The following is a 21,731-nucleotide window of genomic DNA, read 5'->3' on the forward strand; positions in this document are numbered from 1 at the left end:
ACTGGCTTGGACCTGGGTCACAGTGCGACTTGGGCTCTGAAACCCCCAGGCTCCTAGTGCTTGCTGACCCGAGTGGGCCTGATTTGTGTGCGGAGGGGAGGGGGGCTTGGGTTCAAACCTGAGCCAGGGTCAGGCTTGGCCATCCCAAGACCCATGGGGCGGCACTTTGCTTTCGCGGGCCCCCCTGGCCCAACTCCCGTTGCCTGCAAGGGGAGCAGCCCTCCGCCGGCCCTGAATTCCCGTGGCTGGAGCCAAGGCGGAGCCAGCCAGGCTCCCTGCCTCCGCCCCATTGGCCGGGGCAGCCCGGCGTCACCGCTTCCGCCCCCGCCCGCAGCTGGGCCACAACTGGCTGCAAAGTTTCCTCGCCCGCCCCCCGCGTCCCGTGCATGCGAGCGGAGCCCGCGGGCGCAACTTTCCGCGCGGCTTCTGCAGCAGGGAGACGGCGGCGGCAGCAACCTCTGCACCTTGCCCTCGGGGATTATAGCAAGGGCGGCCCTGCCCACGCCGGCTCCCTGGGTCGGGAGCCGAGCTCCGCGCTGGGACCTGGGGTCGTCTGTGGAGTGCGCGCTGGACCGGGGCGGGGGGAGGCATGATCTGAGCTGATCTGATCCGGAGCCCGGGCGCCGCTTTGGGTCCGTTCCGCCGGCTGCCGTCACCTCTCGCTGTGGCAACAGCAGCAGCAGACGGGGTCCTATGGAGCGCCAGGTGTGAGAGAGGCGTTAGACGAGGTAAGGCAGCCCCCCACCCTTTCAGGTCCTTGCATAGGTCCGCTCCTGTGTTTCTTCCCCCCCCCCCCCCGAGCCTTTTCCAGCCCCCCACTGGATACCGGGTAGAAACCTGTTTGCATTCCCCCTCCCTGCCAACCCCCCTTTCCTCCCCAGCCATGGGTTTTCCGTTCATGTGTCATTATTCAAAGTTGTGGTGTTGTTCTCTTCCCTCCCCCCCCCCCCCCCGCCGCACACACATATTTTGATTGCAGGCTTCCTGCATTTCTGTGTCCCCTGAGTGGGAGCTGGTTGCACGAATAATTAAGTGCCAGGAAAGGCAGCTGCTGCTGGGAGGCCTGGGGTGTATTAGGAAGTACTCCTGGCTGCGATCACGGCGCTTGTTTGGGCCCGATCCGCGGTGATCTTAATGTTAACACTGAGAAATCAATATCTGAGTTTTCTGCTAAGCAGGCCACAGCAATTCTATAATGGTGAGGGGCAGGGTTGTTAAACTTCTGGAGCTCTGCAGAGCATTTCAGGTGAACGCCTCTTACCGAGACAGGACACGGTTCTCAGTGCACAGAAGTTTCTCACCCCTCCTTTCTTCCAAAAGCGGTGTAGGTTTTGATTATGAGATGTTGCTTTAGTTTTTCCAGTCGTGGTAACGAGATCATTGTATATTGTTCCCTCTAAATAACTTAGATCTAACAGACTAAAAATATATATTTAGCTGAGAAGTTGTGTGGAATCTGCAAAGCGCTGCTAAAACAGTCAGGTCTGGGGGCAGTGGATAAAGGCACAGAAAGGCCCATGTGAAATTGCATTCTCTCTCTGTATACAAGCCTGGCTGGTCAGAGCTCTTTGATGCAGGGACCCTATTTTTGTTTTGTGTTTGTACAGCGCCTAGCACTATGGGGTCCTGATCCATAACTTGGACTTCTAGGCTCTACTGAAATACGAATAATAATTCATGGACCGTAGGCCAAATTAATCTATTGTAGGCAACAACAGGATTGCCCCTGAGGTATATATGGAATAGAGTTAGAGGAATGTATACAATTATTGGGCCAAATGCAACCCCAGTGTAACACTCTTACTCTTTGCAGTCATTTGGGCCCTGATGGTTTATCATAATAAGTGTACAAGTCCCTTTGTGAAGCATGCAAACAGCAGGGCTCCCTGCTCCAAACATCCGCTAATGTAAAGGTCTGATTCCTCAAGTCCATTGTGTGTGTAAAGTCCATTGACATCAGAGGGAATTCCCCATGCACAGGGTTTGCAGAGTCTGACAAGTGCAATGCAGCTACAGTTCAATCACTGAAGCAGTTCTGGGGTACAGTCAATGAGAAGGGTCAGTGGGGGAGGATTTGCGGCAGGCATGGGTTTGAAGGAGGGATTTGCAGGACGACGGAGCTATTTGGCCCAAGAGAGACTGTTCCTAGTGTGGGGGTTTGGCATGAGCGATAGTCATTGCAAGCCAGTAGAGCTGGGAAATATGGCATGGGTTTTTCCCTCTCCACCCAGTTATAGTTGAGTGGATTCCAGCACAGAATCACTGTAGAATCGTGAGTTGTGCCATGTTAAGACATACAAGTTGATGTTGCAGGAGAGTTTATTTTGCTAGCACCAAACTTCAGACAGACTGGGCTGGACTGAGAGATGACGTGTAAGGGGCTAGAAGTTCATGCCAATACGTAGGCGTGAGTCTGAGGAAATCTAAATTAGTGTATCATGTAAATAGAATAAGGTGTATATCTCAACAGCTAGATAAACCTCTGAATTTGTCCCACCGTCACTGAGTTTTCTGATGACGTCCTCTTCCTCTTTGTTTTACAAAGGATTGTTATCTGGTGTTATTTTTGCACGGAGACCTAACTTTAGTTCATTGCGAGTCAGAGATTGCCTACAGGAGGAATTTTGCCTGAGTAAGGACAGAAAGCCAAATGCTCCCTTCCCCTTTTGCAAGTGCAGAGCAGAGGATGTGGTTGAGGATTGTGGAGTTGTGCAGTCATAGAAGGAAGCAGGGTCCTGGAAGCAGTGTAGAGGAACAAGACCTGGCCTCCAGCAGAGTTCCTAGGGTCTGTGCAGATTTTGGGTTATCCAAGGGGTTTTTCTGGGTGAAACCACCTGCCTGTTCCACGGAGGACAAGGGGTAACATCCTTGGGTGGTATGAATGGGTGGTAACTTGGGGAGTTTCCAGTCCCCTATGCACAGGTTGCCACAGCTCTAGGCGGGAACTTAGTTTAGGCAAAGAGAAGTGTAGAACTGTTGCCTGAGAATGCAGAAATCTTCTTAAGTTCTGCAAGAGTTGAACTCCTCTGCAGCTTTGCAGATGTTTAGCTGTATTCATGAGGAATTTAGGACTGCGACGCTGTGTTATCCAAACCCCGGAGCTTTATACTGGTTTCAGATCTTCCATGAGACGTTTGCAGAATCGGAATTCATCTGCACAGTCTATTGCATTGACAGGGCTTTGATCACTTCTAAAAGAACCTCTGTTGGTGCCAGAATGCATGGTTGGGTGGGCCAGTCTGTTTAGTTGTGGATTTAAAGGCTCTTTTATATGTTACGTCTCTAAAATGGTTTCAGTGCCTTTAGTTTTTTCCATGTGACTTAGTTTCCCGTTAGAAACCCACAGCCCCACTGTGTAAACATGCTAATAGGAGGGGTTGGGGTTTTTTTTTCTTTGAGGCAGTGAGAGGAGGTGCATCCTCCTATACAGATACAGACTGGAACCTGGACTGAAGGGACTGCCAACAGGGCGAGTGGGGCTATTTTGCTAGTAGCCACTAGATTAGGTTAAAGCTTAAGGAATGTGCTGCCTCCTCCATCCTGTCCAAAGTGCTCATGTTGTCTGCTGATGACTGGTATTCTTGTACTGTTCGACAGGCTTGAAATATCTGAAACTCCAAAGCTTGCCTCCTCCCCCGCCCCCCCAAGGCAATGAGGTATGGAGGGTTATTCTACCTATCTGGCCCTCCCCAGGACTCTGCATGCTAATGCTGGGGACACTAGAGAAAAGACAGACTCACCCCTCCTATGCCGGTTAGCAGGATTCAGGGACCAGGCAGGAAAGGGTTAAGGGCGTTGAGTTCCAGCTGACTTGCCCCTCCACCCATGACACACCCCAGGCTCTTAACCCTTTCCTGCCCAGTGCTTGAAACCTGCTTCAAACCCCAGAGAGGGGAGGGGTTTGAAAGCCACTCTTTTCCAGTGGCTTCAGCACCCTCTTGCCCCCTCTATCCAGGGGGGTTTCAGTGGGACCAGGATTTGGCTGTAATGTTGTCGAGCCTCAGTCTAAGTATACTCGGTCTAAGTATCTCAGTTTCATATATATATATATATATCATTTTTTGCCCTACCTCCCAGATACCTATTAAATTACAAACTTAGAACAAAAAAATGTACAGAATGTCTGCTGTGTACCACACAGATGGAAAAATCATTTATATAAAGATGAAGAGGGAAAATATGGAATTCAGCTTGGTTATGTTTGATTTCTCTCTGAGACCTCAAACACTATTCAGGCTTCCCAGAAAACTATATATGGCCCACTAATCCTGAGTCTAGCAGTGTATGGATTTACCATGAACCTCTGCTTTTTTTTGTTTGTTTGTTTAAAGCAACACAAGATGAAACGACTAATCCTGCTGTCTTTGTGAATCCCTTCAGGAAAGTATCAGAGGAATAATATGGCTTGCAGCTGTAAGGCCCGAGTTACCCGTTGTGGCAGAGCAGTTAGTTGTTGGCTATAGGACTTCACACCTGCTGCGCAGCAGTGCTTGCCAGCCGAGCTTGTTTCTCTTTTGTTGCAATCATCTGTATTGAACAAGTGTCGGTTTTCAGAGCTCGCCACATGACTTAAGTGCTGCCATAAAAAATAAGATGGCGGAAAACTCTGTGTTCCTGCCGCCCACCCCCGCAATACTTGACAGATGTGGAGCCTGCACCTAATATTGCATACTGAAATAGGGCTGGTGAGCCAATGGGATTGTCAGACTGGCTGACCTTTACTGGAGGAAGTATAAGGAGTGGGAGTTGGGATGCCTGGGTTCTGTTCTATTGTGTGCCATTTAGTGCCTGCATGATTTGGGGCAAGTCTTACTTCTGTGGCTTAGTTTCCCTCTCTTTAAAATGGTAATGGTGATACTTGGCACAGGGGGTGCTGTGAGGCTCAGTTAGTTAAAGTTGCAAAGCGCTCTGAGATCCTTGGATGAAAGCCCCCATAGGAGTGCAAAATATTCTCAGTCCTATAGAGTAAAATCTGTTCTATTTGTGGTCTGATACGGTGCCCATGAATGTGGAATCAGTGTGCCTTCTAGTGATGCCTAAAGCATTGTGCCTAACAATTGTCCTGTGTGGTTCAGTCTCCATTCCTTTCCCTAGAAGGGGAAAGAAGAGTCCTCTTCTGTTTGGGAGGGAAGTTGTCTGTGTTTGTTTAGGGTGGTTGTTTTTTAATCTTAGGCCTTGGCTACACGGGCAATTCACAGCGCTGCACTTGCTGCGCTCAGGGGTGTGAAAAAACACCCCCACCCCCCCCGAGCGCAGCGCTGTAAAGCCCCAGCGTAATCAGCGCCTGCCGCGCTGCACGCCGCGGCGGCGCTGTGAATCCGCAAGTGTAGCCAAGGCCTCAGCCTGCTCCTATGGGTCTCTTGGAGTCTAACATTGCGATTGGACAATGGTGTGATTTTAATAAGGATCAACCACCAAATCACTGTGACCCAACTCTGATCTTTAATAATAATAATACAAGGACTTTAACCATTTAAGACCTTTTAAAGAGGTACCCAGGCCTGCTTCTGTTGGAGTCAGTGACAAATTGCTCATTGCAGAAGTGCAGTCACACTAGAGATTGGAGGGGCAGGGAGGTTGGCAGGAGTGCAAATGCTTGAGCTTTGTAACAGCAATATGAGACATTTGCCGGGTAGTGAGCAGTTGGTGGGGGACGTATGCTCCCCACTCCTCATTAGCTGCATCTATGGCTCACTGATTTCAATGGGAGTAGGATTGGACCCTAGGAATGCAGCATGCAAATAGTCACATTTTATTGTAAGATTAGCCGAGCTGTGTCTGGTTTCACAACCCTGTCATTCAGTGAGTCCCTTTCCTGGGGGAATACAGACGGTCCTCATCTGTACACACAGCTTGTTACTCTAAGGCAGGGGTAGGCAACCTAGGGCACATGTGCCGAAGCCGGCACGTGAGCTGATTTTCAGTGGCACTCACACTGCCCGGGTCCTGGCCACAGGTCCAGGGGGCTCTGCATTTTAATTTAATTTTAAATGCAGCTTCTTAAACATTTTAAAAACCTTGTTTACTTTATATACAACAATAGTTTAGTTCTAGATTATAGACTTATAGAAAGAGACCTTCTGAAAACGTTAAAATGTATAACTGGCACGTGAAACCTTAGAGTGAATAAATGAAGACTTGGCACACCACTTCTGAAAGGTTGCTGACCCCTGCTCTAAGGGCCAGCTGGGTGAACAGCTCCTTGTGCAAGGAGTCCCATTGAAGTCAATGGGAGTACTGGTGTGAGGAATTGCCCCGCAGTTGAAGAAAGGGCTTCACCAGCTGGCCTTAAAACATCCCGCTGCTACTCCCACTGGCTCACCTTCCCCAGCAGCAGTGGTGGCAGGATCACAGATGTATACATGGTGCTGGTGGCGGCTGGCGTTTTCTAAGAAAGCTGGACGACATGGTACCGGGAGCCCAGTGTACAGTAGTGTTACTGCTGTGGTGCCACTAAAACAGAGACTGCAACGGTGGGAAAACTTGGGGCAAAAACCAGTCTGACCTTCTCGTCCAATTCTTACTTGGGCAAATCGCCCTGGAGAAGTCCAGACGGAGCGAGGATTCCACACTGGGGCTGTCGTAGTTAGAATGAGGAGAGTTGAATTAAAGCCTCCCCTTTCTACATGCTGTGGACTGGGAGATGATTAGAGGTAGGCCAAGGAGGAGAAGCAGTGGCAGTGAGGAAGGAGGGTGGAGCTGAGCTGGGAGTTTGGCTCAGAGCCTGGGGAGCTGCATAGGGCAAAGTCCAACTGGTAGTGTGTGCAGTGGCTAGCGAAGAAGTAGCCCCACCCTTTCCAGGATTGGGCCCATATGGTACTGAGCAGGCATGACACCCAGTAATAAGTGCATGCAGGATCAGGCCCTAAGAAGGGATGGACAAATCTACCCAGCCCCAGGAGGGGATTGGAGGCCAAGTGATTCTGTCCAGGGGCACGCAGCCTGGAGTGTTTTATAGCTATTGGGGCATGGAAGTTGTGCATTAAAATAAGGAAAGGGGGGGGGGGTGTCCATGGACTAGGTTTTTAGCTAGTGGTGTGACATTTTGCCAGTTGTTAGGAAAGGGGCATCTTATGATGCTGGACCTACCTGCTCTGGGAAAGGGGTGAGTGCTTTGACAAGTCGTCTTACAAAACCTCACAGGAACCCAGCACTGACGAAACATGCTAGCCTGACGGCTGCAGGGAGGGACGGCTCTGGAGTATCCAGAGACCAATAGGTCTGGGATGGGTAGCGCTGTGCAAGCTGTCCCCCCAAACTGATCCTTAACCCTGCCTTGGAGGGAGCTGCCACACCCAAGTCTTTGTACTTGGACCCTTGCTAGCACGCGTAACTACTAGTTAGTCCCAGCTGGGGTAGGTCTGTTGGGGCCACTAGTTCACTGGGAGATTTGTTGAGACCTGCCAGACTCCTCATAGTACATGTAAGCCGCTGAACAGTGAATTGTTTTGATATTGCTGTTTGTGTTGCACTACCCTGGCACTGTGTAAGCGTGGCACTTGGCACACCATGGGTCAGCTACTCGGGTGGTGTAAATCAGTATAGCTCCTTTGATTTACACCAGGACTTACACTGAGGATCTGACTCCAGACAGATTCCTTGCCCTAAGCAGCTTACAATGGAAGTTAAGACTAGAACAACCCTGGGAGATAATGCAGAGATGTGACTGTCCTGACTTTCCGAGGTGCTGCCTCTCCACTTACCCCCACTTCCGTTCCCCCCATACACCCACTTGGCCTCTGAGTATGCTGTAGGGGGCTAGTTTTTGATCTGTTAAAGTCCAGTGAATTGGGGCTTGGTTACCTCCAAGACCATCTCTCTCCTCCTGTGATCAGCAGAGGTGCTTGAGCGAACAGCCTTGTTTAAAAGAAATGAGGTTGCTTGCTAGCAGAGAGTTCTTGATTCTGGAACTTGACCTGATAACCTTTAGGGCATGCTACAGAGTCTTATTTTTCACCCCCGCCCCCCACAGCCTCTCTGCAGGGGGTGAGCTGAATGATATGGGTTGGCCAAATTGGAGATAGTGCCAATAAGCCCCCAAATGTGGGAATGTGTCACTCTGAGTGGTTTGTGTGGGCTTCTCAGATTGAGCACAAGCCATAGATGAGATACAGAGTCCTTGGGGAAAGGCCCATTGTATAAATAAATGCACAGATAAATAGTTGACATTGTACATGACCCAGATTCTGTCTTTGCATTTGCATGGTTCCCCTGGACTTGCTGAATATGCCCATCCCTTTCTGTTTTATTTTGTACGGGTTCCTATACCATGTTCATCAGTTTTCAGAGTAGCAGGCGAGTTAGTCTGTATCCGCAAAAAGAACAGGAGTACTTGTGGCACCTTAGAGACTAACAAATTTATTTGAGCATAAGCTTTCGTGGGCTACAGCCTACTTCATCGGATGCATGTAGTGGAAAATACAGTAGGAAGATATATATATATATATATATATATATATATAATACACAGAGAACATGAAACAATGGGTGTTACTTCACTTCAGAAGTTTTTTTTCTCTTAATTAATTGGCCTCTCAGAGTTGGTAAGACAACTCCCACCTGTTTATGCTCTCTGTATGTGTGTATATATATCTCCTCAATATATGTTCCATTCTATATGCATCCGAAGAAGTGGGCTGTAGTCCACGAAAGCTTATGCTCTAATAAATTTGTTAGTCTCTAAGGTGCCACAAGTACTCCTGTTCTTTTTATAAGGAGAGTGATCAGTTAAGGTGAGCTTTTATCAGCAGGAGAGAAAAAGAACTGTTTGTAGTGGTAATGAAAATGGCCCATTTCCAGCAATTGACAAGGAGATAGGAACTGTGTGTGTGGGGGGGACACCAACCAGCTCTCCAGCACCGCATTCCACAAGCCATTACCCTTTGATCTCACTGAGGGTTACCTAAAGAAACTACACCATCTACTCAAGAAACTGCCTGAAAAAGCATAAGAGCAAATCTGCACAGACACACCCCTAGAACCCCGAGCAGGGGTATTCTGTTTGCTACCCAAGATCCATAAACCTGGAAATCCTGGACGCCCCATCATCTCAGGCATTGGCACCCTGACAGCGGGATTGTCTGTCTATGTAGACTCCCTCCTCAGGTCCTACGCTACCAGCACTCCTAGCTATCTTCGAGACACCACTGACTTCCTGAGGAAACTACAGTCCATCAGTGATCTTCCTGAAAACACCATCCTAGCCACTATGGATGTAGAAGCTCTCTACACCAACATTCCACACAAAGATGGACTACCAGCCATCAGGAGCAGTATCCCCGATAATGTCACAGCTAACCTGGTGGCTGAATTTTGTAACTTTGTCCTCACCCATAACTATTTCACATTTGGGGACAATTTATACCTTCAAGTCAGTGGCACTGCTATGGGTACCTGCATGGCCCCACAGTATGCCAACGTTTTTATGGCTGACTTAGAACAACGCTTCCTCAGCTCTCATCCCCTAACGCCCCTACTCTACTTGCGCTACATTGATGACATCTTCATCATCTGGACCCATGGAAAAGAAGCCCTTGAGGAATTCCATCATGATTTCAACAATTTCCACCCCACCATCATCCTCAGTCTGGACCAGTCCACACAAGAGATCCATTTCCTGGACACTACAGTACTAATAAACGATGGTCACATAAATACCACCCTATACCGGAAACCTACTGACCGCTATACTTACCTACATGCCTCCAGCTTTCATCCAGACCACACCACTCGATTCATTGTCTACAGCCAAGCTCTATGATACATTCGCATTTGCTTCAACCCCTCAGACAGAGATAAACACCTACAAGATCTCTATCAAGCATTCTTACAACTACAATACCCACCTGCTGAAGTGAAAAAAACAGATTGACAGAGCCAGACGAGTACCCAGAAGTCACCTACTACAGGACAGGCCCAACAAAGAAAGTAACAGAACGCCACTAGCCATCACCTTCAGCCCCCAACTAAAACCTCTCCAGCGCATCATCAAGGATCTACAACCTATCCTGAAGGACGATCCCTCACTCTCACAGATCTTGGGAGACAGACCTGTCCTCGCTTACAGACAGACCCCAAACCTGAAGCAAATACTCACCAGCCACCACACAACAAAAACACTAACCCAGGAACCTATCCTTGCAACAAAGCCCGTTGCCAACTCTGTCCACATATCTATTCAGGGGACACCATCATAGGACCTAATCACATCAGCCACACTATCAGAGGCTTGTTCACCTGCACATCAATGTGATGTATGCCATCATGTGCCAGCAATGCCCATCTGCCATGTACATTGGCCAAACTGGACAGTCTCTATGCCAAAGAATAAATGGACACAAATCAGACATCAAGAATTATAACATTCAAAAACCAGTTGGAGAACACTTCAATCTCCCTGGCCACTCGATTACAGACCTAAAAGTCGCAATATTACAACAAAAAAACTTCAAAAACAGACTCCAACGAGAGACTGCTGAATTGGAATTAATTTGCAAATTGGACACCATTAAATTAGGCTTGAACAAAGACTGGGAGTGGATGGGCCATTACAAAAAGTAAAACTATTTCTCCATGCTTATTCCCCCTCCTCCCCCCCCCCCCCACCCAATAGTTCCTCATATCTCCTTGTCAATTGCTGGAAATGGGCCATTTTCATTACCACTACAAACAGGTTTTTTTTTCTCTCCTGCTGATAAAAGCTCACCTTAACTGATCACTCTCTTTATAGTGTGTATTGTAACACCCATTGTTTCATGTTTTGTGTGTGTGTATGTGTGTGTGTGTGTATATATATATATATGTATATGTATATATATATATATGTATATGTATGTGTGTATATATATATATATATATATATATATATATATATATATATATATATATATATATATATATATATATATATATAATAAATAAAATCCTCTTCCTACTGTATTTTCCACTACATGCTCCGATGAAGTAGGCTGTAGCCCACGAAAGCTTATGCTCAAATAAATGTTAATCTCTAAGGTGCCACAAGTACTCCTGTTCTTCATGTTCATCAGTGTATATTTGAGTGCCTTTCAGCCATGCATCCCATGTTTGTTCTCTCCCGCACTGTCCATGGGGAGAAGTGTGTGCAGAGGTGTCTTATTTTTCAGATTTTAAATCTGTTTGCCGGGGGGGGAATGCAGTCTCCTAGCCAACCAGAGATGGTAGGGAGCATTGCCTACACTTTTGTGGGAGCCCAGGCCCAACACACATGCCTCCAAAGGCAGCGTCTGTGGCCAACTTTCCGGAGAGCTCAGCAGTGGGGACTGGCAGAAGCCCACCCTTCTAGGTCTTGCTCAGTGGCCTAAATTGTGTCACTGAACATCCCCTCATCCTCACCACCCCTTTTTGGCCAGATTAGGTGTGTCGTTGTCAGGCTATGAAGGAGTCCTCTTCTGCAGTCTCTCATTCAGAGATGGGGAGAGGGAAGACTTCATGCAAAGACAGACTGACACTTGAGGGGTGCAGGCAAACTGTCTGCGTATCGCTACTGTTTATCTCTAGTTCGAGTCTGAGAAGCATCAGTAGATGAAATCTAGTTCTTTCCAAGCCCACGCTGTGGGAAGCTTATGTCCATTTGCCGCAACATTGCGGGGCTTGAAAAATGTACTCGATCCTTGCTAGTCAGAAGAATAAATCTGCTAGCCAGGGACTGAATAAAAATAGTGTGAATGGGGGGGCCACCGGTGAGGTTCATAGGTACTGCCCTGTTGAGAGGCCTGTTTCGCCACCGGCAGCTGATGGGAAGGTGCTGAGATTCGTACAAGGCTGATGCCTCTGGTCTCTGCTTTTGAATCAGGCTCAGGCTAGTACGTGTCTGGTAATGTGGAGTCATACTCCGGCTTGTGGAATAGGATACGGCATTGTCTCTCTCTTTCCTTCTCCTCCGCCCCATCCTTAGCCTCCCCTCTGTTACTTCCCTGCCTCCCCCTCGGCTGTTGCGGAGGGTGATGTTTGGATCTGGACTGGGTTTGGACTTGGGTTTTGTGCTCAGCTTTGAGGGCAAATGAAGGCTAGTGTTCAGGTCTGGTGATTTGGGCGAGGCTTGAATCAGCACCAGGAAATGACACTGCTCCCTGTTTGGAATCTGTCCTGGATCCAAAACTGATGGGGCAGGAATGGATCTGGGATTCCAGGGTATTTGGGCTGAAATTCGTTTTTTGTTTCTAAACAGATGGCCCCATCTGCTTTTTTAAAAATAAAATGTAGAGAATCCATCTGTGTGTCTGTGTGAGAAAGGTCAGTTGCTTACCTGGCATTACCAAAGCAAGGAGATGTTGCTTCCCGTGACTCATGAAATGCCCTGTAGGCTCTCCAAAGAATGGGTGAGCTCATTATTTTGGCTGGGACTTGGCATCTGGTTTCCTTAGCGATCTTTGGCAGGGAGGAGGGACGGCTTGTAGGAAGGATGGGGCTACAGGAAGGGATTTCCAAACTTGTTTCTTCGCATGAGTGGTGTGAAATCTTGGACTCGGCTAGAGTGAAACACAGAAGGTTTTGTGCATCACTAACTTTATGGAAAGGCTTGTAGATTTCATATCCCTTTCATTTTTTTAGGGCTTGTCTACACTTAAAATACTACAGCAGCACCCATGTAGTGCTTCAGTGTAGACACTACTTATGCCGACGGGGAGAGATTCTCCCGTTGGCATAGGTAATCCACCTCCCCAAGAGGTGGTAGTTAGGTTGAGAGAAGATCTCTTCCATCCACCTCGTGCTGACTACGCAGGGGGTTAGGTGAAAAATCCGCACCCCAGAGGGCGATAGCTCTACCAATGTAAATTCCTAGTGTTAGACCAGTGTGTCTTATTTATTCACGCTGTGTCGTACTGGGGGTGGGGAGTACTAGATAACATGATGGAACTGGATCCCATGTGTTCCAAACAGTTGTTGATCTAGGCAATTAATTGAAGAAAAGTAGAGAAGCAATTTTATTTATTTATTTAGCAAATCTACCGATCATAGATCATGCGGAAACAGCAAATAGAATCACAACAGCATGGATTGTAATAAAATGTTTGCTGAAATATGAGATGGCTGGTTTTAGCAGATTGTAAGAAGAAGCTGCATCAACACAGTGTATGGGAGACTAGCAAAAGGATTAAGTTTCTTTTCTGCAGTGTCGGGTTAGTACGTTTCTCAGTTCCTTCTCTGTGGGTATATAAGACCTGATTCTCTTTAGTGTAAACCAAAAGCGACATCACTGCAGTCAAGCAAATTAAACTGGAGTAAGACTAGTGGGAAAGGAGAATCAGGGCTATAATAGACACATGATATTCTGGATCGTGAAGAGTCCAAAAATTCTTTATGAACCCTACAAACAGGATTCTCTTCAGCGGAATGCAGCTACCTCTGGAGTGGAAGATCAGCTGGTTAACAGAGCCTAGCAACGCATCTTAGAACTGGAAGAGAGGCTAAAATAGGGAAAGAACAAGTTAAAAATTACTTAAACAAGTTAGATGTTTTCGTCGCCAGGACCTGATGAAATACATCCTGGAATACTCAAGGAGCTGACTGAGGAGATATCTGAGCCATTAGTGATTATCTTTGAAAAGTTGTGGAAGATGGGAGAGATACCAGAGGGCTGGAAAAGCACAAATATAGTGCCCATGTATAAAAAGGGAAATAAGGACAACACGGGGTATTACAGACCAATCATCTTAACTTCAGTACCTGGAAAGATAATGGAGCAAATAATTAAACAATCAGTTTGTAAACATCTAGAAGATGATAACGTAAGTAACAGTCAGCATGGATTTCTCAAAAACAAATCATGTCAAACCAACCTAATAGCTTTCTTTGACAGGGTACCCAGCTTTATGGGTGTCGAGGGGTGGGGGGGAGCGGTAGATGTGGTATATCTTGACTTTAATAAGGCTTTTGATACTGGTTCACATGACCTTCTCATACACAAACTGGGGAAATACAACCTAGATGGAGCTACTATAAGGTGGGTGCATAAGTGGTTGGAAAACTGTTTCCCAAAGAATAGTTATCAGTGGTTCACAGCCAGCTGGAAGGGCGTATGGAGCAGGGATCAGTTCTGGGTCTGGTTCTGTTCAATATCTTCATCAATGCTTTAGATAATGGCATAGAGAGTACACTGATAAAGTTTGCAGATGATACCAAGCCGGGAGGGGTTACAAGTGCGTTGGAGGATAGGATTAAAACTCAGTGATCTGGAGAAATGGTCTGAAGAAAACAGGATGAAATTCAATAACGACAAATGCAAAGTACTCCATTTAGGAAGGAACAATCAGTTAAGACAAAATGGGAAATGGCTGTCTAGGAAGGAGTGCTGCAGGAAGGTATTGGGGGGTCATAGTGGAATATAAACTAAATATGAGTCGAGTTTAACACCACCGGGGGGGGGGGGGGAAAGGCAAGCCTAATTCTTGGATGTATTAGCAGGAGTGTTGTAAGCATAGGCGCCAACTCCGTGGGTGCTCCAGGGCTGGAGCACCCATGGAAAAAAATGGTGGGTGCTAAGCACCCACCAGCAGCCCCCCTATTAGTGCCGCCACCCCCAGTGTCTCCTGCCCACCGGCAGCCCCACCAATCAGCGTCTCCCCCTCTCTCCCAGTGCCTCCCACTGGCTGCAGATCAGCTGTTCCGCGGTGTGCAGGAGGCACTGTGGGGGAAGGGGAGAGGGCGGGAAGCGGGGATGGAAAGAGGTAGGGCGGAGGTGGGGGTTTGGGGGAAGGGGTGGGGGCAGGGTCTGAAGTGGAGTCGGGGTGGGGGCGCACTCCCTGCACATTAGAAAGTCGGCGCCTATGGTTGTAAGCAAGACATGAGAAGTACTTCTTCCATTCTACTATGTGCTGATTAGGTCTCAACTGGAGTACTGTGTCCAATTCTGGGCGCCACATTTCAGGAAAGATGTGGACAAATTGGAGAAAGTCCAGAAAAAAGCAACAAAAATGATTAAAAGTCTAGAAAACATGATGTATGAGAGAAGATTGAAAAAACTGGGTTTGTTTAGTCTGGAGAAGAGAAGACTGAGCAGGGACATAAGTTTTCAAGTACATAAAAGGTTGTTACGAGGAGGGAGAAACCTTATTCTCCTTAACCTCAGAGGACAGGACAAGAAGCAATGAGCTTAAATTGCAGAAAGGGAGGTTTAGGTTGGACATTAGGAAAAAACTTGCTGACTGTCAGGGTGGTTAAGCACTGGAATAAATTACCTAGGGAGGTTGTGGAATCTCCATCCCTGGAGATTTTAAAGAGCAGTTTAGACAGAAGCCTGCCAGGGATGGTCTAGGTAATATTTAGTCGTGCCGGAGAGTGGATTAGATGACCTCTCAAGGTCCCTTCCAGTCCTATAATTCTATGATTATCTATGATTATGAAGGTGCAGCTCTAGGTAGGTAGAGGGCAGTTGGGATGTATCCAGAACATTGGCTTTAGCGCTCCTGTCTCTTGCTGGAGACTGAAAAGTGGTGGCAGCATTTAAACCGTGCTTGAGGTAGGGCTTATAAAGATCCATGTGTGTAGCAACACTAGCTGGCATCAAACACTTAATTGGCGTTGATGGAAATCTTCTTCTGTGCATGTATTCTACTAGCCCTTTGTCTGTGTCTAAACATCCCAGGTATGACTGGTAGAAACATGCCCAATGTGTCTGGTTCTCCACTGAGTACAGGAGATCCTTTGTGGAACAGCAGCAACGCAGCACGGTGACTGGCCAACCAGCAGGCAAGGAGTTAACAGTGAACAATGTTACTGAACAGGTTTATATTTACTTCCTTGTGATCCTAAAGATGAGATAATTTAGAAATCCGACAACATTTGCCAGTAAAGAATGAGGCTTCCTTTTCATGCTTATGTGCATATCCTGCAAGACAGGAACAGCTGACTTATCTCAGCCTAGGCAGTGAATGGAAAGCAAAACTTTTATACTTTAAAAACTGGCAGGGCCAGATTCTTAGCTGGTGTGAATTGGTGTAATTTCATTGAAGACACTGGTACTATATTCACTTACATCAGCTGGATCTGGGCCTGAAGATGTTGCCTTAAAATACACTGCTCAAAAAGAACACTTAAGAACATAAAGCTGTCTTTTTAAATCCCCCAAATTGCTTTTTAAGCTGAGGTTTTTCATGGCTGCCCCCAAATAAATATATAATTTTGAAAAATACCAGGATCTCTGTGATTTACAAATCCTTTTGAATTAAGCCACGCAATAACCTAGTGAAGGAAAGAAGCAAAATCTTGTTTGGCTGTTGTTCATTTGTATTGCAGTAGGACCTACCAGCCCTAGCCACGATCAAGACCCCATTGTGCTAGGTGCAGCACAAACAGAGTACAGAAAGAGGGTCCCTGCCCCAAGGAATTTACAATCCAACTGTTCTTGTGTTCTTCCAATCCTGGGAATATTTTCACCAGTTAGAAGCACTTTAAGTGCTTTATTTGTGCTCTGAGCACCCAAGCTGGCTTGCTTCTTGAAAGCTGTGGAGTCTGATGTCACATACACTGGTGTAAATATAGAGTAACCCCGATGAAGTCAGAGTTACAGTTGCATGGTGCGCTGCAGCCCTCTTGCATCACCCATGTGACTAACCGTTGGGCTAGACCCTGAGCTGTGGCTGAGGAGAAAGAGGTGGATAGGGTTGCAAAAGTGGCTTCAAGCCACCTGTGTGCTCACCCAATTCAGTGTAGTACAGCCCCGGTGCCCAAATCCCTTTTATTCTGTTCTGGCTCTTACTAGGTTGTAAAGAGCATATATCTGAGTGCTTCATGCCAGCAGCCTCTGGCCCCAGTGGACCATCCTGGCAACCCGAGATCAAGTTTTCTCCTTTTTTTAAACAAAGGTTTTAATACTTAACTTGAGTGAGGATAGAAAGAGATTTGATGTCTTATAACAGGAGTCAAAGTATTTTTTTACGTGGTTGAAGCAAGGTTTGTTTTATTCTTTTAGTAGTAAAAATTCTATTTTTTTTTAAAATAATATGCCAATGGTTTTGTTTTGTTTAGTAGCATGGGGGAATCTGTGTCTCTTGTGGGATCTAAGGCTTTTGCAGGTGGGAGCGAGATAAAAGCGCAAGAAATAATGCGGGAGCAGGTGGGAGTGGGATTAAAAAAACAGTCAAGCGCAGAGCTCTAGTCAAATCCTGCGATGGCCAGGTAAGCCAGTGCTTTGCACTAGTAGTGCAACACAGAGCTGCTCTAATCCAGCCCATTGGGTTTCATTCAGTTGCACCTACATTGAAACCAATATGCCTGATTCTCTGCTGCCCAGCATCTTGCATAGTTATTTACACCTGGACCAAGTAGGTGCAGCCCACTTTCCTAATCAGAAGAATAATGTTTTACACCCACTGTACCTAGATGTGAATGACCTACTCAAAGGGCAGGGGAAATGGAGAATCAAGGCTGTGGAACTTAAAAACAGCCAGGAAATAAATACAATTTCCCATGTTAATGGCACTTGCAGGTAATTTGGTTTGAGGCAAAGTTCTCCGTTTTTAGAGCCTTAAAAAAACCAACTGGAAAGTACATAATAATTAAAACAGAACATCCCAACTCCTGCAAACCTTACTCAAATGAGTAGTTTTTACTAGGGTGGCTACTTATATGAGCAAAGTTTAAAGGATCAGGGCCTTTTAAGCATAAAAAAAATACACAAAGCAATGGCCAGTCCCATTCTAGATATGCATTGTACTGAATTGAGTAGGCTTGGTGTCTGTGTATCCATTGCTGGACCGACTCAGAAATACTCAACTGTGTGCTGTAGGTGATCTGTGGCTAGCAACTAAAGCAGATTCTTAAGGGATTAAGATCCTATGCTTTTTGATGCTGTTCTATTGCTGCTGCCGCTGTGAAGTTGTGAGTGGCCGTGGCTTGCAGCAAAGTAACAATAGTGAAGACCACAGATACTTTGTCTTATTCATTCAGTTTAATCCATTTATGTGTGTCATGCAGGCTGAGAAGTACACATGGGGTCTCCCTGCTTGCCAATCAGAGAGGACCATGTCTCTCTCACTAAGTCCAGTTCTGCTCGGCAATCCTACTCCTCTTTCCAGCAATGTATCTCCCTATTGTACCATTCCCGATCCTGCATTCCTTGCACGCTCAGAACTCCCACTGACTTCAGCGGGAATGAAGGTTGTACACGCTTTAGCATGTGGCTTCTTTAACATTCTAGGAATAAACTAATTTTGATGAAGTAGGTGGCTTTAAAAAATAGAAAGCCTTTCAGTAGTGAAGGGTCAGCTAAAGCCAACTAGCCATGTGCGTGGCTGGCCAGATTCCATTTGCTGTGATCTATGATGATGGTATATGAAGGCTCTCGAAGGACATGGTGGAAAGGTGCTAGTGGAAAAGCTGTTGGTATGACGAATGGCTCAGTGCTGGAATTTGAACTGTCAGCTTCAAAACTATCAACACTACTTCATTGATTCCTTTGCTTACAATGCTGAACCACCGTAGGTCCTCTTGTTTTAATTTCTCCTCCTTTCCGACTTTACCAAAAAAATAAATCGTAATTCCACAGTCTGAGCTGGCTCCAGCGAGGTGCCGAAAACCCTCCCTTCCCCCGGACATCAGTGATGCTTGAGTGTGCTCAGCGCCATGCGGGACTGAACTCACTAACCTTTTACAAAAAGGGGCTGATTCAGGAAAGAACTTGGGCGTATGCCGAACTCCCACACTAGGACTTATGTGCATGCCTAAACTTAAGCACTTGCTTATGTGCATTCCTGCATCAGGATTGTCCACTGGGTTTTGCGCTAGTGTAGCTCCATTAGTTTCATTGGAGAAACACCTAGTTTCCACCAGAGTAAGTGAGATTACTATCTATATTGCAGGCAAGGCTTTTAAGCTCAAGTTTAATCCGTGCCATAAGCAAGCTATAGTTGTATTTGATTGTTCAACCACTGACCGTGTGTGCCCACACCGGTGATGCAAAATGGGCCCTTCAGTTGGTTCAGCATTGCATGCACTTCGAGGCACAGTTTAATCTTGTCCATGTCTGTTATATAACTTCCTGGAACCTTGAAAATCATATTGAATAACGCTTAGAACTGTACATCGTCAAAGCACAGTACAAAGAGTAACTGACCAATTCTCACCTCTCTCTAATAAGTGACCTAGTTTTTCAGAGGTGTGAAGTACCTGCTGCTCCCATTGACTTCACTAATAGGACTTGTTGGTGCTATTCAGCTCCTCTTAAAATCAAGGACTCTTTCCATCGATTACCATGGGCTTTGGATCAAGGTCTTACTGAGGTCTCTGAACATGTCTGACTCTCTAAGCAGCTTGACAACATGCTAAGATCATGTGTAGTATCTCTGAATGATGGCACTTCTAGGGCATATGCAAACACAAAACTCCATGTCTTTTGTCCTTGGAAAAGGTCTATGAAGTGTTTATGATGGGTTTCCCTCCCTCCCTGCCCACCCGATTTCTGAGCTCAGTTCAGCCATGTCGACATTAGCGTCCCAGAGAAGCATTCAGCATGTAGCCAGCACATTTCACGGCTTCCTGTGTTTGTGTGGGCAGCCTGCCAGAAAGCAAGGGCATTCTCTCCTGGCACTGGAGCTGTCGCTGGTGTTGCGGAAGAAAATGGAAATCTTGGTGCCATTCATCCCTGGGGTTAGTGAGACACTTTCCGGAGTGTCTTGATTATTTAATACCCTTTGTTTGCTGCCAGAGCTTTAAATCAAGCCCTCGGAGTGTAGTTTCCCCACCATATATCCTTGGTGTCTCAGTGCAAGACACCAGTCCCTGGAAGGGAGCAGAAGTGATCTCCTTGGGTCCTCTTTGTCTGCGGAAGGAAATGGCTCTCCTTCCTCCCCGAATCATATTGTCCCCAAGTACTTAGCCAGGGATATTTAGCTGTGGGATATAAATGGCTCCCATGACTGTAGTATCTGAGCACCTCCCACTCTTTAATATATTGATCCTCACCGCACCCTTATGAGGCAGGGCAGTGCTGTTATCACCATTATATAGGTGAGGACCTGAGGCACAGAGTGGTCAAGTGTCTTGCCTAAATCACACGGAAAGTCTGTGGCAGAACAGGGAGTTGAACCTAGGTCTCCTGAGTCTACTAACCACAGGACCATCCTTCCTTTACAGGAGAGTTAGGTTCTGTTCCGCACCTCTAGTGCACTGTCCTCGGGCAAATCGTTTTTAATCTACCCTGTTCCTAAATTGCCTGGCCGTAAAATGGAGATAATAATACTCCTTCCATCACAGGGCTTTTGTGAGAATAAATTCATTGAGGCTGATGTGGTGTTTAGATACTACCTCAGTAGATCTGCTACCCCAGAGAAGTGTGGTCAGTAGACTGGGGCTCAGTTTTCATTCGTGGCTGTGCTATGGATTCCCTGTCTGACTTCGGGCAAGTCCCTTAATCCCGCTGGGCATCAGTGTCCCCCATCATTAAAGTGGGGCTAACAATCCTTGCGCCCTTTTATCAGAACACAGAGATATCTGGATGAAATGTGCTATGTATTATCTGTGTTCTGTTCCTGGCATTGCCACGGATTGCCTAGATGGCCTCGCGTGAGTCACAGGCCGTAGTTTTCAAAAGCAGCTCCCGATTTTGGGTGCCTGAATTTTTCGCATGCTCTGCTTGAGACTCCCTTGGTCAAAATGCCGAGCGCTTACAACTCTTGCTGAAGTTAGTGGGAGCTGTGGGGCTGAGTGCCTCTGACAAGCAGTCCCTAGGGATTCTCCAGTCGGGCACTCAAAAATGGGTGCAACCCAAATGCCTACTCGCTTCTGGGCCTCTCCTTGTTTACCCATCTGTAAAATGGAGAGCACAATCTCCATAGGGATGTTAGGAGGCTTTTCATTCATATTTGTAAAGCAAAGCATCTTGGGATGGATGGCAATGGACAGTGTGACGATTGCTAGACTAGGTTTCCTGCCCTCCCTAGAGTTTCAAAACCTCTCAGTAGGTAAAGTTGCCATGGACCCTGATAGTTCCCAATAGTGTCTAGAATGGTTGGGTGTTTGGTATGGCCACTTCTGAGACATGTGTTGCCTCCTTGGCCTGTAACCTTCCATTCTGATAGACCACTGGGATATGTACAGTAGTGGGTCAAAGCATGTTCTTTTCTCTTCGTAACTTGTAGTCCACGCTGTGTTAATGTACTGTACGTGTCTATTGGGTCGTGCTTGCGTGTTCCACAGTTCCACCCAGGCTTGTTGGTTAATCACGTATGGCATATTTTTGGTATGTTTCTTCATATACCAAAAGCAAACTGATACTTTGAGACTGAATGGTGTTAGTTTTAGGTCAAGAGGAGAACAAAAAATAGTCTTGATGAAAGAGCAGAATCTGTGTGTCTTCTATAGTAATCTGTGATGGGATGAGCACGCAGCGTAGTTGTCCATCTCAGCAGACAGCAGAATACTTAATAGCATTGCCAGGTGTCCGGTTTAAAATCCGGTCGAAAAGCTACCATCTGGTAGCTCTGGTCAGCACTGCTGACTGGGCCATTAAAAGTCTGGTTGGCGGGGGGCTGGCAGGCTCCCTACCCAGCTCCCTTGGGCTCACCGGAAACGGCAACGTGTCCCTTGGCTCCTAGGCGCAGGGGCGGCCACGCAGGGCTCTGTGCGCTGCCTCCACCCCGAGCCCTGACTCCATGGTTCCCAGCCAATGGGAGCTGCGGCCAATGGGAGGTGTGGGAACGGTGCCTGCGGGTGGAGATAGTGTGCAGAACCGCATGGCCACACCTCCGCCTAGG

General features: G+C 46.9%; 1 protein-coding gene across 3 annotated transcripts in view; it reads left to right on the top strand.

Annotated features, from left to right (window-relative positions):
- The first annotated feature begins 369 nt into the window (after window positions 1-369).
- Window positions 370-21,731, top strand: part of LOC128830798 (mitogen-activated protein kinase kinase kinase 3-like) — a 120,608-nt gene continuing 99,246 nt past the window's right edge. For all 3 annotated transcript variants that reach the window (XM_054016582.1, XM_054016583.1, XM_054016584.1), the window contains exon 1: window positions 370-728. The gene's annotated coding sequence lies outside the window, so the exon portion shown is untranslated. The remainder of the gene's footprint in view (window positions 729-21,731) is intronic.

Source organism: Malaclemys terrapin, chromosome 2 (genome assembly GCF_027887155.1).
Source record: "Malaclemys terrapin pileata isolate rMalTer1 chromosome 2, rMalTer1.hap1, whole genome shotgun sequence".
Classification (NCBI taxonomy): Eukaryota; Metazoa; Chordata; order Testudines; family Emydidae; genus Malaclemys; species Malaclemys terrapin.